Genomic DNA, 16,937 nt, shown 5'->3' on the forward strand with positions numbered 1-16,937 from the left:
GGTTCGAATCCTCCCTCGGGCATGGATGTGTGTGATGTCCTTAGGTTAGTTAGGTTTAACTAGTTCTAAGTTATAGGGGACTAACGACCTCAGAAGTTGAGTCCCATAGTGCTCAGAGCCATTTGAACCATTTTCCATTTAATGCACGACCAGTTTCGGGATTGTGCCCTTCTTCAAGTGGTTTTACACTGAATTACATATTTCAGTACTCACTGTTGGAGACCACTGTTTAAGTATAAAGATACAAATAATGTGATGGTGACATAATAAAAGCGACTGAAACAAGTGGAAGTTGCTAAGCGACATATATTGTACAGCATCGAAGTACTATAGTACTTTTCAACAAATGTCTGTTAGCAACTTCCAATAGCTTCAGCTGGATCTAATTATTCACGATCGCATGATTTGCTTTTTATTTAAACAGTGATCTCAAACACTGAAATAGGTAACTGAATGCAAAATCATGTGAAGATAAGCACAAGCTCGAAACCGGTGTGGCGTTAAATAAAATCAACCTCATCTGTGACTGGTAGCTGTTATTATTTCACACCCTGTGAAGGAACAGTAACTGAGTTAATTGCATCCATTACGGATAAAATTCAAGAAATAATTTGTATTATGCATAAGTTACTGTTTAATGCAGGCATCGTTTACCGCGGGGACCTATACACTTCGTGTGTGTAACAAGCAGACACAGTGAGCACCTCGATTGCAGTACAGTCGGTTATGAAATCAGATACCGCATTCATTTACTGCAGACTTAAAGCTTAGATAGTGTGCCATCTACCGTAAACTGGTTAAAGTATATGGCGGAGGTGTCGAAAAGTGAACCTCATTTTTTTGTCATCACAGATGGAGTGCATTATTACTCCTAAACAAAATTGATGCTTCACAGTTATAAATTTACGAAATCAGCCTCATTCAGGATTCCGGTTCACCAGGAAAGTAAAACAGCAATTATGGGGGCTAGTAACAACTGCGTTGACATAGGACGACTACGTACAGTGGTAGGTATGGTAAATTAAGTGTATGCTATTTCTGTGGTATTTTTAAACAGTATCGGTGCATGTAAGAACGTACCTCTGAACGAAGCTGAACTGAAAGATGTGATTTCTACCTGGAAATCTTGAGCACTGATCACTGCGCGACTGTCAGTAAGCTGTTGTTCTATCTCGATGGTCCATTCAGATACTTTAACCAGGGCGCTTTCGTGCACAGCCTTACATTCCGTTCAGGTAATGTCATTTTAAACGTTGGTAAGGAACGTAAGAAATTCACCTTTATCCTGGATCGGAGGGCCACGCCAATCCATTCCATATATCATATTCATTCTTAGCTCTACTGCATGGGTTCGCAGAACTGCCATCGTCCCTGTTCTGGGGAAGTGGGTTCAAATGTCTACACTGTTATCTGGTTTTGGACTTTTAGTGGTTTCCTAAATCATTTCAGGAGAATAATGGAATGGTTCCTTCAAATGTACCACAGATTATTTCCTGAAACATCGTTGTTCAGTTGCGTATTTCATGATCCCTACTTCGAAGAGACGTTCAAGAGGTCTACTGTGATCAAGTAAGTATTAAGGGGAACTGGCTGGATTCGCAGCTTCTTCCAACATCCACATCGAGAATCTAAGGTTCTCCCAGCTGTCAGTAAATGTACTGCTTTTAATAACCATGCAGTGATGAAGGGATTAGTGCAGTGCAGGAAGAAAGTGATGGTTCCACAAAGAGCCCTAATGGAAAATACAGGAAATGAAGGTGATGGTGTACGCGCTCCTGTTTTAATAACCACAGTATTAGCAACAGTACTGAAGCTATTACTGATGACACGGTATGTCGACTCACTGTAATCACAATCGTTATTCAGCATGCATTATATGAGGTGAGCTATGGAACCTGAAAACCTCGAAAAAATAATAAACGGTTCTAGAAATCGAGACTAAGTATTTAGCAAATGACAGTACGTAAGGGGTAAGTAATCTGTTGTATGGGTTACATTTATATCGTATCTATGTACAGAGTTACTGGACCAACTGCGTTTCCTTTTAAATTGATCAATATATTTGTTTCAATGGCATTGTAAATCTGTTGGAAGATGAGTTCAGCGATATAATGTTCGCCATGATTTACAGTGAAATGTTCGCAAAAACAGCAAGCTAATTCTTTAAATAGAAGTGCCAAGATTTTAGGCAAGCATTGTCTCTTCCACTCTTAAAACATAATCTTCGTGGTACAAGACTAGGCCCGATGCCGGAAACGATGCGTTGTCTCCACGCTTATGACAACGGTGACTGATTATTAACAAGAATCTGTATGTTTTTTTTGTCAGCATATGAATGTTATTGCAAAATACGACATAAAATATTACTATGTCTACGACTTAGCAAGAATTCTGAAACGAAATACTTGGGCTGTCCATGTTAAGTTGTTCAGCCTCCACACTCAGACTAACAATCATTCAGAACAAAGCTTGTCACACTATTACATCTCCTTGCTAGCGAAGGCAGTAACGCAGACAGTTTTTCAAGATGATTATAAACGACTTCTAGGATGACTCCTAAAAACAAGAAGTCAGCAAACATTGTCTCATTCCATGTCATTGTTAGTAATTTGAAATTAATTTCTTACACAAAAAATTCGGTTATTTGCTGTTATCCACTCAGTGTAATTAATTATTACCCATTTAATTTAGTGCGATTTCCATTAACACTTGACGATGGTAGTCGTCCTTGGGACAAAAATTAGTAACAAACGTTAACTAGGTAAGACTTACGCTACTCTTCCTGAAATACTGACGCTTATATTTTGTTACCACTAAGTACGATGTCTAGGGTAGTGCATACAGCGTCGAAAATTTCAACGACGGAAGCCCAAAAACCCAGAATTTAATGTTAGTGGGGGCTTCATAAAACCAAAAATAATTTATTTTAGATTTGTGTAAGGTTCAGGCAGAACGAATAATGTAACGCCCGAATAACGCGACGCCAAACAATGAAACATGATCTTTACAGTATTTATAATTGCATTTCTACCAACGGTTAATCCCTACCTAATTTACATCGAAGGGTGGAGGACCATCACCTTAGAAAAGAAGAATTTCAAGTGACTGTCGGGAAAAAACGATTACAAGTCAGGTTATTAACCAAATATACAATCTAGAACGCACAGGTATAACGACGTATATTATAAAATGGAGTGTAGCAAAATATAATGTATCAACAGATTGAGTCTGTTCCTGTCTAATGCAGAATGATGACGTTTGTTCTTTCGTCTCATGTCTCATTATTTTGTGAGTGGATCGGGACAGTTTACTAGGAAATCATTCATTATATGCCGAGAAAACTGAAGAAAATCCCCTTCTGAAACAACACATTTCATTTCTCTGTATTTCATTCCATTCGCCATACTCGATTTCCAGCGCGACATATTTTGCATACATACTGCTATTATTTCGTTGTAACATACGTATATGAAAATCAGCCAACAGCTACGTTTATGTCCCAGCGAGCAGAGGGCGTGACAGCCGCTTGCGCAACCGAACGGCGTCGTGGCCACACCCCCTTCCCCCTGGATGACGCCATTCTGCGAAGATTACTTGTAGCGTCCGTAGGAAGGCCGCCAGCAAGAATTATACCAGCTGGCTGCGGCACACGCGGCTTCCATTTTCTAGAGAAACGTGTTCCGCGTAAATTATAGCTGCGCTACTAAGCTTCGTAGGTTGTTGAACGAGGAAGTTGGTCTTCTGTCAACACAATCGCTGCCTTATTTTCGTCCACGCGCACTTTTAAAAGTGGTGACGTGGCTTTCGAACGTCCTTCACTGCAACTGCATTCGTACCGATCACGAAATGTGCTGAGGAATATAGTAGGGCGTACGCGTTATTAGGGTGGTACGACGGTAGTATTTCTGGTTCGAATTCCTACTCTACTTCACTGTATGAGCTACTCCAATATATTAACATGGACTGTACGTAAGCTCACCAAGCGCGCTGCATACATCGCGGAGACTTCGAATCATGTGCGCTGATCATTACACGAACAAGAAAGTGTGTAGCTACTACAATACATCGTTTGTTTTAAAGATTAAATGACACTTTATTTGTGAAGACGTTAAAACAGTCGGACACTGTTAATGTATTAACAGTAATTGCTTGTACCTCTTTGAAATGTATGAAAAATTAAGTAGTTAACTTGAAGTCTGCGTGGGAAAAGATAATCTGTTTCAAGGGGCTAGTTCAGGCTCAATGATTCAATAAATTTGTAAATAAGTACTTACCGAGGGCGTATATTTCCTTAATGGGATCTCGCGTGTTTGCTTGTTGTCTGAGGAAGAAACTGCTCATCCAGACAGATTAACAAACCTGCGGTAGAAAGTTATTTTTCTGAAAGAAGCTGTATAACACTGATCATCCTACGAGCGTAATCTGATGATGGAACAAGATGTCAGACACCTCTGATGAGGAATAAATAAAATGCCAGTTTACAATCTCCCTCGCTTTGCGAAAGTTAAGCGTTGTGCATATAAACACGAGCACAGTCCACCACACACACGTTTAATAACTTGTTTTTTCCGCCAGACGAAGAACTGTGCCGTTCGTGTGACAGTTTCGCAAGGAAAGGCACAGTGTCACATGTCTCAGATTCCTCAGCGTCCAGCGAAGCGCGTCCCTTCGGCAGTGTGACCTAAGAAAGCGTGCCCTGACAATGGAATCGCCGGTGTCAAACGGTAGACGCCCGGCGCGGGGGCGACGGCGGGGGCGGAGAGTCGCGAGTTGGCCGTGTGCTACGGACGCGCATGGTCGCCTCGCGTGCGTCAAGGCCGGCGCTGCTAGCGCGCCACTACCTTCGCTGCGACTGGGATTTCGGCAGAGGCGGCGGCCGGACCACCGCACGCCAGGACAGAATTAGAACGCTTCTCCTGCGACGAGGGCCAGGGAGGGCGCTCTTACCTTCCAGACACAAAACTTTCCCGCCGCCGCAGCACGTGCTTCTGCCGACTGTTGCTCCGACGCGCTCACAACCCTTTACAACTCGCGGCAATAACCCTCCTAACGAAGGCGAAAAGGGCCAGTTTACCTGCGCATTTGTCCCTTATTTTATGGACAGTGCTTGTGGTGTTCTTGCTAAAGACGGATATCCGGATATCGACTGGAAGGAAACAACATCATTAAGCTCGTTATATGTAAGAAGACTTCGTAACGTAAGAATCGGAGAAGAATTATCAGGCAATAAAAGTCCGCACTTATTTTAGAAGCTAGATTAAGAAAAGGCAAACCTACGTTTCTAGCATTTGTATGCTTAGAGAAAGCTTTTGACAACGTTGACTGGAATACTCTCTTTCAAATTCTGAAGGTGGCAGTGGTAAAATACAGCGAGCGAAAGGCTATTTACAATTTGTACAGTAACTAGATGGCAGTTATAAGAGTCGAGGGACCTGAAAGGAAAGCAGTGGTTGGGAAGGGAGTGAGACAGGGTTGTAGCCTCTCCCCGATGTTGTTCAATCTGTATATTGAGCAAACAGTAAAGGAAACAAAAGAAAAATTCGAAGTAGAAATAAAAACTTTAAGGTACGCCGATGACATTGTAATTCTGTCACAGACAGCAGACAGCAAAGGGCTTGGAAGAGCAGTTGAACGGAATGGACAGTGTCGTGAAAGGGGGATATAAGATGAACATCAACAAAAGCAAAACGAGGATAATGGAATGTAGTCGAATTAAGTCGGGTGATGCTGAGGGAATTAGACTAGCAAATGAGACACTTAAAATAGTAAAGGAGTTTTGCTATTTGGGGAGCAAAATAACTGATGATGGTCGAAGTAGAGAGGATATAAAATGTAGACTGGCAATGGCAAGGAAAGCGTTTCTGAAGAAGAGAAATTTGTTAACACCGGGTATAGATTTAAGTGTCAGGAAGTCGTTTCTGAAAGTATTTGTATGGAGTGTAGCCATGTATGGAAGTGAAACATGGACGATAAATAGTTTGGACAAGAAGAGAATAGAAGCTTTCGAAACGTGGTGTTACAGAAGAATGCTGAAGATTAGATACGTAGATCACATAACTAATGAGGAGGTACTGAATAGGATTGGGGAAAATTGGAGTTTGTGGCACAACTTGACTAGAAGAAAGGATCGGTTGGTAGGACATGTTCTGAGGTATCAAAGGATCACCAGTTTAGTATTGGAGGGCAGTGTGAAGGGTAAAAATCGTAGAGGGAGACCAAGAGATGAGTACACTAAGCAGATTCAGAAGGAAGTAGCCTGCAGTACGTACTGGGGGATGAAGAAGCTTGCACAGGATAGAGTAGCATGGAGAGCTGCATCAAACCAGTCTCAGGACTGAAGACCACAACAACAGCAAGAAAATCTGACGGGATGTTGTCTATCATCTACATCTACATCTTCATCCATACTCCGCAACCCACCTGACGGTGTGTGGAGGAGGGTGCCTTGAGTACCTCTATCGGTTCTCCCATCTATTCCAGTCTCGTATTGTTCGTGGAAAGAAGGGTTGTCGGTATGCCTCTGTGTGGGCTCTAATCTTGTGATTTTATCCTCATGGTATCTTCGCGAGATATACGTAGGAGGGAGCAATATGCTGCTTGACTCCTCGGTGAAGGTATGTTCTCGAAACTTCAACAAAAGCCCGTACCGAGCTACTGAGCGTCTCTCCTGCAGTGTCTTCGACTGGAGTTTATCTATCATCTCCGTAACGCTTTCGGGATTACTACATGATCCTGTAACGAAGCGCGCTGCTCTCAGTTGGATCTTCTCTATCCCTTCTATCAACCCTATCTGGTTTGGATCCCACATTGGTGAGCAATATTCGAGCAGTGAACGAACAAATGTACTGTAACCTATTTCCTTTGTTTTGGGATTGCATTTCCTTAGGCATCTGCTTTACCGACGATCAACTTTATTTGATCATTCCATTTTAAATCACTCCTAATGCCAACTCCCAGATTATTTATAGAATTTGCTACTTCCAGTTGCTGACCTGCTATATTGTAGCTAAATGATAAGTGATCTTTCTGGAAGAATTAGAACAGAAATGCATTCACCAAAAGAGAGTAGCAGAAATAAATGTAACAAAAAGCAAATACATGCGACTTGATGATGTTAAGATTTTATTAATTGAAGGCGAGACAAAGAACAGCAGCAGTTTCTTGAAATTGAAGAACAGCTGTGATTAACGTGACATTTAGATAAATGTGAAAAAGATGAAGGCGATGTTGTAAATTAGAGAAATGAAGGAAAATGGAGAAAAAATGGAGAGAAACGATACTTTTTCGTATCTGGTGTGGAAAAGGAGTTGAAACATTAGATGTGAAGTAGATGACAAAACAAGAACAGAAATGATAAGGGACAGTTTTATACAATTTTTAAATGGTTCAAATGGCTCTGAGCACTATGAGAGTTAACATCTGAGGTCATCTGTCCCCCAGAACGTAGAACTAATTAAACCTAGCTAACCTAAGGACATCACACACATCCATGCCCGATGCAGGATTCGAACCTGCGACCGTAGTGGTTGAGCGGTTCCAGACTGAAGCGCCTAGAATCGCTCGGCCACACCGTCCGGCAATGCGGAGCTTTAAGGAACTTACATGCCTGATACACCATGAGGAGCTGCCCAGTCTCACACATAAATTGGGTATAGGGCTGATTCTGACGCACCTGTGCCTAGCCTAATCTCCTCATGGTGGGTAGAGTCAATAGTCTACAGGTAAGATGGCCGCGCTGATCTGTACGCTGAGCACCCATAGTCTATCCATAAATGCACAAAAGCCCCATAAAACTGGAGAAGACGCTCCCCAACAACTGTGGTTAAGGCACTTGATGATATTGAGTACCTTCTGTGCTCTGGCGCTCAACTCTTGCAGGAACCTCGACAGTTTGGGGTCAAAAATGAGGTCCCGAAACCTCACTGAGTAATTAAAAAGTAGAATGGTGCCCCTCATATGCAAGACAAAGAAATTAAAAACACAACGCAAATGATGAAAATTGCGACAATGGAGGAGGAACACATATAGCGAAGCCGTCCACAAATAAGGAGCACTGTATAGGACTTCTTACGTAGGCTAACACTTAAAACATGTCCTCAGAAACACCATTCTCCTCCTCAAAGCGATCCGACAGCACGTTACTACCTCGAGAACTAAAAACGTGCTTCGACAGATGGACTGTATGAAAATGTGGAGCTGGCTACGAAAGCCCCATTCATGGAGTTGCATGAGAGTATTGTGTCTCCAAGTAGTGTCGTACAGGTTACTGATATCGAATAATATACCGAGAAACTGCTGTTTACGTAGGAAAGCCTGCTGAATGAATGTCTCTAGCAGGGTCAGGTGGTCGGCGACAGAGCTACAGTAAATCTTCGGAATCCACACAGAGAGCAGCTAAAGAGTTGCCTGGTCACTAACAACCAGACTAGACGACGGTTAACCATGCTCTCCCAGGGCCTCTTCTACACGGCTCGCTAAGGCGATGCTTCGGTAACTACTGGGACATGAGCTGTCCTGTCCTGGTTTGAGCTGAGGTATGAGAACTGTACATGGAGAAAGGGCAGTTGTAAGACTCAGAATTGTCAGATCTGAAGTCAGACTTTCCTCTCTCTACAGCCGCGTGGTAGCTGCAAATCGCTGCATCCTGACTCCTCAAACTGGCAGCCGTCTTTGCAAAATGCTCTGACATCGTCTGAGCGATGTCTGCTCGCCATGTTTCGAGACGCATCTGTTTCAGCACTGCTGCTATTGATAAGCGACTGTGCTTACCGCAAATCTTCCGGATGGCTTCCCATACTTCCGTAGGAGAAGTGGAACGGTTGATGGAGTCCAGTAACGCTGGACATGACCTTTTCTCCTTTCCTCAATTATGTGTCAAGCCTTGGTTCTTGTGACATGAAATGCTGTGAGTTTCGGCAGCACTTAATCCGTCAAAGAGCCTCACGTCTGTCCCGGATGGCAGAGTGGCACTCACTGGTCCAGGTTGCGTCCTAAGATGACCTGAGGACTCTGGGATGGATAAGTCTGCGTCATGATGAATTACTCATGTAATGTGGTCCACCCGTTCCTGGAGTCTGTCATGGTGTTCAGACACAGCCATCTGGCTGAAAACCATCCAGTTAGCACTGCTGACAATCCATTTTGGTGGCTTCTCTTTAGTTAAATGCAGAATGGGAGGTGGTCACTGGAATGAAGGTCGTCAGTGACTTTCCACCGTGTAGAGGCTATGAGGGCTCGAGAGCAGAAAGAGAGGTCGATAGCTGAGAATGAACCAGTAGGAGCACAGAAATTGGTGGGAGTACCTGTGATATGGATGCACAGCTCGAGAGGCGTCATGAGGCTCTCGAGAAACCGACCCCGAGGGCAAGCAGAGGTCGAGTCCGACAAAACATGATGGACATTAGGAGAAATGGCCAGGGTAGTTGCTCCATAAGATATGTGAGAGTCTCACAGTCTACTGCATTTTGCGGATGTAGATATAGAGAGCAAACAGTGATCGTCCGGCACACATGAATTCCAATGGCAACAGCTTGCAGTCCAGTAGCCAGGGGGAGAGCAGAGGAATGGCGTGCGTTATTGACAAACACAGCGACCCCTCCTTTGGCTCTTTACCGTGTCATTCTTGCGATAGTGCATATAGCCTGATAGTACAGGAGTAACAGACGCTTTAAAAGGCATTTTCTGCAAACACAATCATAGGCGGCGTTTCTATGCTAGGGTTATCAGTTCCTCCACATGTGTCCTCAAACCATTAATATTTCACTGTAGGATGGGATTATTTGTCACGGATTGGCTCTTTCATCCTGACTTTCTGCCATAGAAGTGAGCCCATAGTGGGTGCAAGCTCAGTGCTGTCGCAATATGTGTGCCCCAGTCCGACATCAAGGGCTATCGCCTCTGAATAGGAGTCAAGAGAGGCATCAGAAGGAATGACGTTGACATTAACAGACTGTTTACCTCCCATCTCCGTAGTGGGATATTCTTCGTCTTCGACTTCGATATTTTTGTCATAGGCGGCTTCTCAGCCACAACTGCGGAAGTTGTAGTGTCAGCGCTGAATAGTGGACAACACTTGATCTTTGGAGAGGTAGAGAGTTCCACAATGTCAGCAGCTATGGCCTTTTCTAAAGTTTCTGGGGGCAGGAACAGGCTTCGAAATGATTGCAGCAGCACAAATGCATTTGAGAAACGCAGGTACTAGTACTGACACCAGACCCCTGCGTTTGCGTAGCAGCATCAGCTGTCTTCACAGGGTGCTTCGGTACTGAGGCAAGGAACGTGGCGAATGTGGACATCAGCATGGATTTATATAGCTTTTTGGCCTATTATATGGGATGCGATTTGTGGTCTTAAACTCTAGGATCTTTCGTTCTTCAAGATATATGGTGCATTCCCAACTGCAGGCATGATGAGCCCCAGAGCAGTTCAGACACATCAATGGCGATGAACAAACGTCTCCTTCGTGGGTGGCCTCACCTCATCTGCCACAAGTGGCTTCTCCCTTACACCTAAGAGTAGTATGCCCAAAGCACTGGCATTTGAAATAGCGCATTGGGCTAAGGACATAAGCCCCAACGCTGAGGCGAAGGAAACCTGTCTTAACGTGCTCTGGAAGTTTGATGTCGCTGAAAGTCACCATAAAGGAGTGCGATTTGACATGATATTCTGCAGTCCGCCCCCGGTAGCTGAATGGTCAGCGTGATGGATTGTCAATCCTCTGGCCCTGGGTTCGCTTCCCGGCTGGGTCGGAGACTTTTCTCCTCCCAAGGACTGGGTGTTGCGCTGTCCTCATCATCATCCTATCGTCCTCATCAACTGCAGGTCGCCGAAGTGGCGTCAAATTAAAAGACCGGCACCCGGCGAACGCTCTACCCGACGGGGGACCCTAGCCATACGATAAAATAAATAAAAATGATATTCTGCTGATCAAGTATTCCTTCTTGGTGCTTCTCAACTTAATCCCAAACTACTTTAAACAACTCCAGAATACGGAGGGATTGTCACACAAGGCCTCCTGTGCGATTGTGTGTTGGTACGTCCAGGCGGCCCACCCATACCACTGGGACGAGGAAATGGTTTCAAGGGGTCCATCTCGGTCCCACGAACAGCTGGGGAAGTTAAAGTCCACCTAGTCTTAGACAGTGCCCTGCGTGTCTGTGTAAGCCTTGTATGACTGAGGTGTGGCGGGTAGCCAGCAAACGAGTGCTGAGCCCCTGACGGCCAAATGTAACGGAATGACGTGTGGAGAATTTGTTACATTCTATTGCAAGCTGTCACGTGGCAAAAACCTACCAGTACCAAGAACAGGAAACTGGAAAAAGAAGTAATAGCAGGCTCTTCACTGCGGAAGATCACTAATAAATATTACAAAACATTAATTCACTCAAAATATGAAAACTGGTTTACTGATGACCCTAATGCTGGTGTTACTGATATTTAAATAATCTTACCACATTTACTCGAAATCTCAACGGAATATCTACAAAGTACGGTCATTGTTGTAAAAAGGCAAACTGAAACCGGGTCTATGTTGTAAAAGTATCTAAACCCTTTCCTCAAACTCTACATAGGTTGATTAAAGAAGGACACCCATTCAGAAAGGAGAAGGTGAAGAAAAAGAAGGAGCAAAAAAACTGATTAAGATGAACAAGAAGAAGAAAGAGAAGAAGACAGATCCATATGATGATGTCAAATTTTACAAAAAGACGTTTTAATGAAAGTATAAGGTGAAAGTAAGTTATCTATTGGATCTTCAGCACATAGTCGAAGTTTATGGGGCTATTTGGCGCCACTGACATGGCGCTGAAGTTGTGCAAAATTCCGAAATACAAGCTGCCAGGAAATACAAAAAAAAAAAAATTTAAAAATTGTACATGGTGGAAGCAGTCGAGCTGTGCTTTGAACCCACCTCCCTCACTCCGCCCCCTCTACCAACCCACACCTCTTATGAATATTGTTTCACCAACTTAATTAATAAATAAAATATTTCATTAATTCCATCTAGCCCAATCGTGCTTTGTACGCTTGACCTCCGCTTCTCCTGCTAAACACAGCATAGTATTAAAATGAGACTTCTACATCTACATCTACATCTACATCCATACTCCGCAAGCCACCTGACGGTGTGTGGCGGAGGTATCCTGAGTGCCTCTATCGGTTCTCCCTTCTATTCCAGTCTCGTATTGTTCTATTGTTCGTGGAAAGAAGGATTGTCGGTATGCCTCTGTGTGGGCTTTAATATCTCTGATTTTATTCTCATGGTCTCTTCGCGAGATATACGTAGGAGGGAGCAATATACTGCTTGACTCTTCGGTGAAAGTATGTTCTCGAAACTTTAACAAAAGCCCGTACCGAGCTACTGAGCGTCTCTCCTGCAGAGTTTTCCACTGGAGTTTATCTATCATCTCCGTAACGCTTTCGAGATTACTAAATGATCCTGTAACGAAGAGCGCTGCTCTCCGTTGGATCTTCTCTATCTCTTCTATCAACCCTATCTAGTACGGATCCCACACTGCCGAGCAGTACTCAAGCAGTGGGCGAACAAGCTTACTGTAACCTACTTCCTTTGTTTTCGGATTGCATTTCCTTAGGATTCTTCAAATGAATCTCAGTCTGGCATCTGCTTCACCAACGATCAACTTCATATGATCATTCCATTTTAAATCACTCTTAATGCGTACTCCCAGATAATTTATGTAATTAACTGCTTCCAGTTGCTGACCTGGTATTTTGTAGCTAAATGATAAGGGATCTATCTTTCTATGTATTCGCAGTACATTACATTTGTCTTCAGTTATAATATGTAGCTTCAATAAATCAATGAAGTAAATTAAAAAAATAAAGTGTAACTAGCCCAGTAGTGATTTGAACCCTTTCCCTCTCCTTCTCTCCTGCGAATCACACTGTAGTATTAAAATGAGGCAGCCCTATCAGAATGTAGTTAGAATAAATAAATACAGTAAGGCAAAAAAAGTACTCCTTTAAGACACACACACACACACACACACACACACACACACACACACACACATCCTCACAAATGAACACATACACATTTATCCAAAAATTACTTAAACTTGCAGTATGTCATAGTACTTTAAGGGTTGCTCAAAAATGTTTGAACACACTGAATTTCTTGTGTCATTTTCATTTAAAAACTAAGTAACACTTGAGTACATGAAAGTTTAGAACAAAGCCTCAAAATAATTATTTTTCACATCTAAATTTTTGTGAATGGTCACAAGGCGGGCAGGCAGACGGCAGCAGCAAGACTGAACTTGATGACAATGCATTTTGCCAAACTCAACTTTACTGAGAAAAGCACAAATGCTTTTTTGTTGGGTCGGCAATGTACGACAAGACTGGAAATTGCAAAAATATTGACTCACTGACTAACAAGAGAAGTTCCCCCCCCCCAACTTTACATTTGGTGGTAAAATGGCCCGGTGGATAGCCCATCAAAAACTGAACACGGATCAAGTATGGAAACTTACCGACGCAAGTAAATCTGATGAACAGTGAGAGCAGGTGAAATGCCGCATAGATCTCTCACAGAAATGAAAAAAAAAAAACAGATAAGCCAGAGTGAACTATGTTTCAGTAGAGGAATTCAAGAGTCAAAACTTCAAAACGGAACATAAAATTCGTAACATAAGGCACTTCTGATGGAGGTCCCTTCCTCACGCTCGCTGTTGCATTACGACAGAGACGTAAATTTGAACTCAGCGAACAGACACGCCAATAACCAGACGGACAGTTCATAGCTTAGTGAACAAAAAGTATGGAGGACGAGGGAGGTTAGGACATGGATCTCCCCCTTCACCGTCCAACACCTTGACCACATTTACACGACGTCGTGACTATTCAGATTCGTTTGATGTTTCACATCTTTTGCTTGGGCCATTCACTGATTCGATTTTGCTTCTTTCTTCACTGTTCAGTACACCTTCCTGTTTTCATGTCTGATCTGTGTTCAGTTTTTGACACGCTATCCCGTACGCCATCTTACAACTAAATGGGGAGTTTTCCTTGTAAGTATTTCACTTGTTCCACCAAGTCTCACATCCAACGAGCATAGTATGACAAGCACACCGCATTGAAAACCACGACAAAATTTGTCTGATATCAAATTCAATCAAATACCATATCGACCCTTCCTGTAATACTGTCCATGTTTATGATGCTTGTCGAGCATTACAACGTTCTTTCCATGTCTAAAACATCAGCAAAAGCATGTCAGCAACGGGAAAAAGGACAATGTTTACGTCATTTTTGTGTGTCGAACATTCTTGCGAACTTTACGTTAAGTAGCCAAATGCTATTTTCATGCCTAACACATGTAGCTCGACAACAAGGGAAGTAAACTTCTTATGGAATACGAGAACGAATATAAAAAGTACTCTCCATGTTTTTAACCCACGTGTGCTTCTGTAATTTAATTAGAAAATTGGTAATACGCAGTTCTTGAAGATGAGTTTTACTTTGAATTCTATTGGGCAAAACTTCAAAACCGCGGAATAAAATCAGCCACCGCCTTAAACTACTGTTACTTATCATCACTAACGGGTGGCAGCGACCAAACTTCGATCTGAGTACCATACTTAGTTGGTTGGCTGTTTTGGTAGGTGAAGGGACTAAACTGCTAGTTTATCAGTCCTTTTTTCCGAGGGTACACAGGTCTCGGATGAAAACGATATCCCAAATGAATCCTATCACTTAAAATCGGGGGAACGAACAAAAGGCGTAAGACCAGACAGAAGGAGAAAAGAAAGAAGCAAGCAAAAAGTGAAAACATTAACCGAAAGGAAAAAAGCGGTAGAAGGTGGTGAAACAATATAGCAGATGGCATGGGCTGGCTGATCGCAAGGATAAAAAAATGATGAGCCAGCCACTCTGAAAATACTATGATCCGCAATCTAAAAGCACAAGGCAAGAGAAACACAGATAGTAAAAAGACGACACGTCGAACAGACAGCACCAAAGGAAGCGAGGGAGAGTTAAAATAAAGGTAGGGTGAAGAAGGTCTGGTAGAGAGTGCCAGACGCCCACCCATAGATTGAGTTATACCACACTTGGTTTGAGACACAGCAGAGGCTTAAATTAATTATTTTCCCATCTACGATGCTCGTCATGTGTCACAGTGCTCTTTACAAGTCTAAAATGTCTACAAAAAATAAGTCAGCGACGTAATAATTGCAGTGTTTGTGTGAAGTCTCACAATGCCATTCTCTCCATACACACGTACCCATCAATCAGTCCTCTAAAACATGATTGTGAATTCTAAATTAAGCACTCTAGTGCTATTTCCATGACTAAATACTTACAGATAACATGCTAAACTAGCAGCTGAAATCACACGTTAGGCCTAAAAGGTCGATATCATAAAAGTAACCTGTCAGGCATAAAATCAGAATTTTTTTTAGCTAAAACACCGCACTAACCAGGCAGGCACATGAACAAATAGGTAGTATGAATTACTGAAGGTATGTAATTAATTAGGCCTATTCTTGGTGTAAGTCAAAATACATTCTCAGATGAAATATTTCCACAGCCCACCTGTTTCCATGCACCATTCTAGGAAGGACAAAGATAATGCATCATGTTATACACTAAAACCATATAATCCATGATACTGAATGATAATTACTCATACTGCTTTTATTACAAATGACTGAGGCTTACTGGAGGTTATGTACAATGACAACATCCTACAAAGTTTGCAATATTTACCAGTCATTACTATGATGCCAAGGCAAGGCTTTTTTGCACATAAGCAACTATTAACTAACGCACTCATATAATAAAAATATGTCAAGTGAAAACACACACACACACACACACCATAGCACCTATTGAGTATAAAAAATACACGTGAATTTCTTGTTGCGTTCTGATGAATTTCAGTTCAGTTGTCACCACAAGCATGTATACAACGTGCGATATTTGAATTTCTCTCTTTTTTGGGAAAGTAAATATATTCTCTGTCATTGAAGAACAATTTCTTTGCTCACTTTCAACTTTAATTTTTATAAGTTATCGTTCATCTTGATTGTGGCATTCGTTCAAGTTCATTGACTTCATGTGACGTCGCCAGGGTTCGAGGTGATTGCTGATATCAAAGCAAAAATGCCCTCACTGGAACATGAAACCAGGACCTCTCGATTCGAATTAAGGACTGAGGGATAAACGAATGAACGATGAATGTCAAACAGCGAACGGCCAGCGGCAAATGCTAAATGGTGAATGGCTAATGGTGAATAGCGAATGGCACCCACACACATCTAAGTTGTGGGTTCCGATCTAGGGGTGATGGCTTATCCACCTGCTTATTCCAGATCCACCTAATTAATTGCACTATTGCACAAATACACCATGTTAGCTTTCTATACAATCGCTCAGTTTCTGTACGCAGGAGTCTACATTTAACGAACGTTATTTGATACTTCCACTCATAGCTCAGAGATATATCATTTTTCAGTTCCTTTAGTGCTGTATACCTCTGAATGAAAACAATGGTATGTCCTATGCTGGAATAATAGTTTTATATTGAGAAACACAACCGCTGCAGCAGTATGCTATCACTGCAGATTTTCAACCTTCAGTGAACAGTTATATGTTGTTAATACGTTTGCTCTTTCTCAGGTCTGTACAGTTGGCTTGATCTGACTTCCTTTTTCTACCAGCAGTCTCCACATTACATTTGATCCATACACCACCCAAATTTCGCAACGAATGTTCGTACGTTGAGGCATTCTGTCGACAAAACTCTTTCTGCTCTTCGTTTTTTGTTTGAAGTACATTTTCATCTCATGCTATATGGTTTTCCTAATAGCTATTACGAAGAACGTCTGCCTCCCAGATGTCTGAAAAATTAACTTTTTCAGTAGACGCTTCATTGTTGTTCCGAAACGATGTCACTGTTGAAATACAGTTTCTTA

At 42.4% G+C, this 16,937-nt stretch overlaps 1 protein-coding gene across 1 annotated transcript in view; it reads right to left on the minus strand.

Annotated features, from left to right (window-relative positions):
* Window positions 1–4,854, minus strand: part of LOC126298816 (neurogenic locus protein delta) — a 1,242,617-nt gene extending 1,237,763 nt beyond the window's left edge. The window contains exon 1 of the mRNA XM_049990282.1: window positions 4,275–4,854. The gene's annotated coding sequence lies outside the window, so the exon portion shown is untranslated. The remainder of the gene's footprint in view (window positions 1–4,274) is intronic.
* Window positions 4,855–16,937: the final 12,083 nt, after the last annotated feature.

The sequence above is a fragment of the Schistocerca gregaria genome, chromosome X, assembly GCF_023897955.1.
Source record: "Schistocerca gregaria isolate iqSchGreg1 chromosome X, iqSchGreg1.2, whole genome shotgun sequence".
NCBI lineage: Eukaryota > Metazoa > Arthropoda > Insecta > Orthoptera > Acrididae > Schistocerca > Schistocerca gregaria.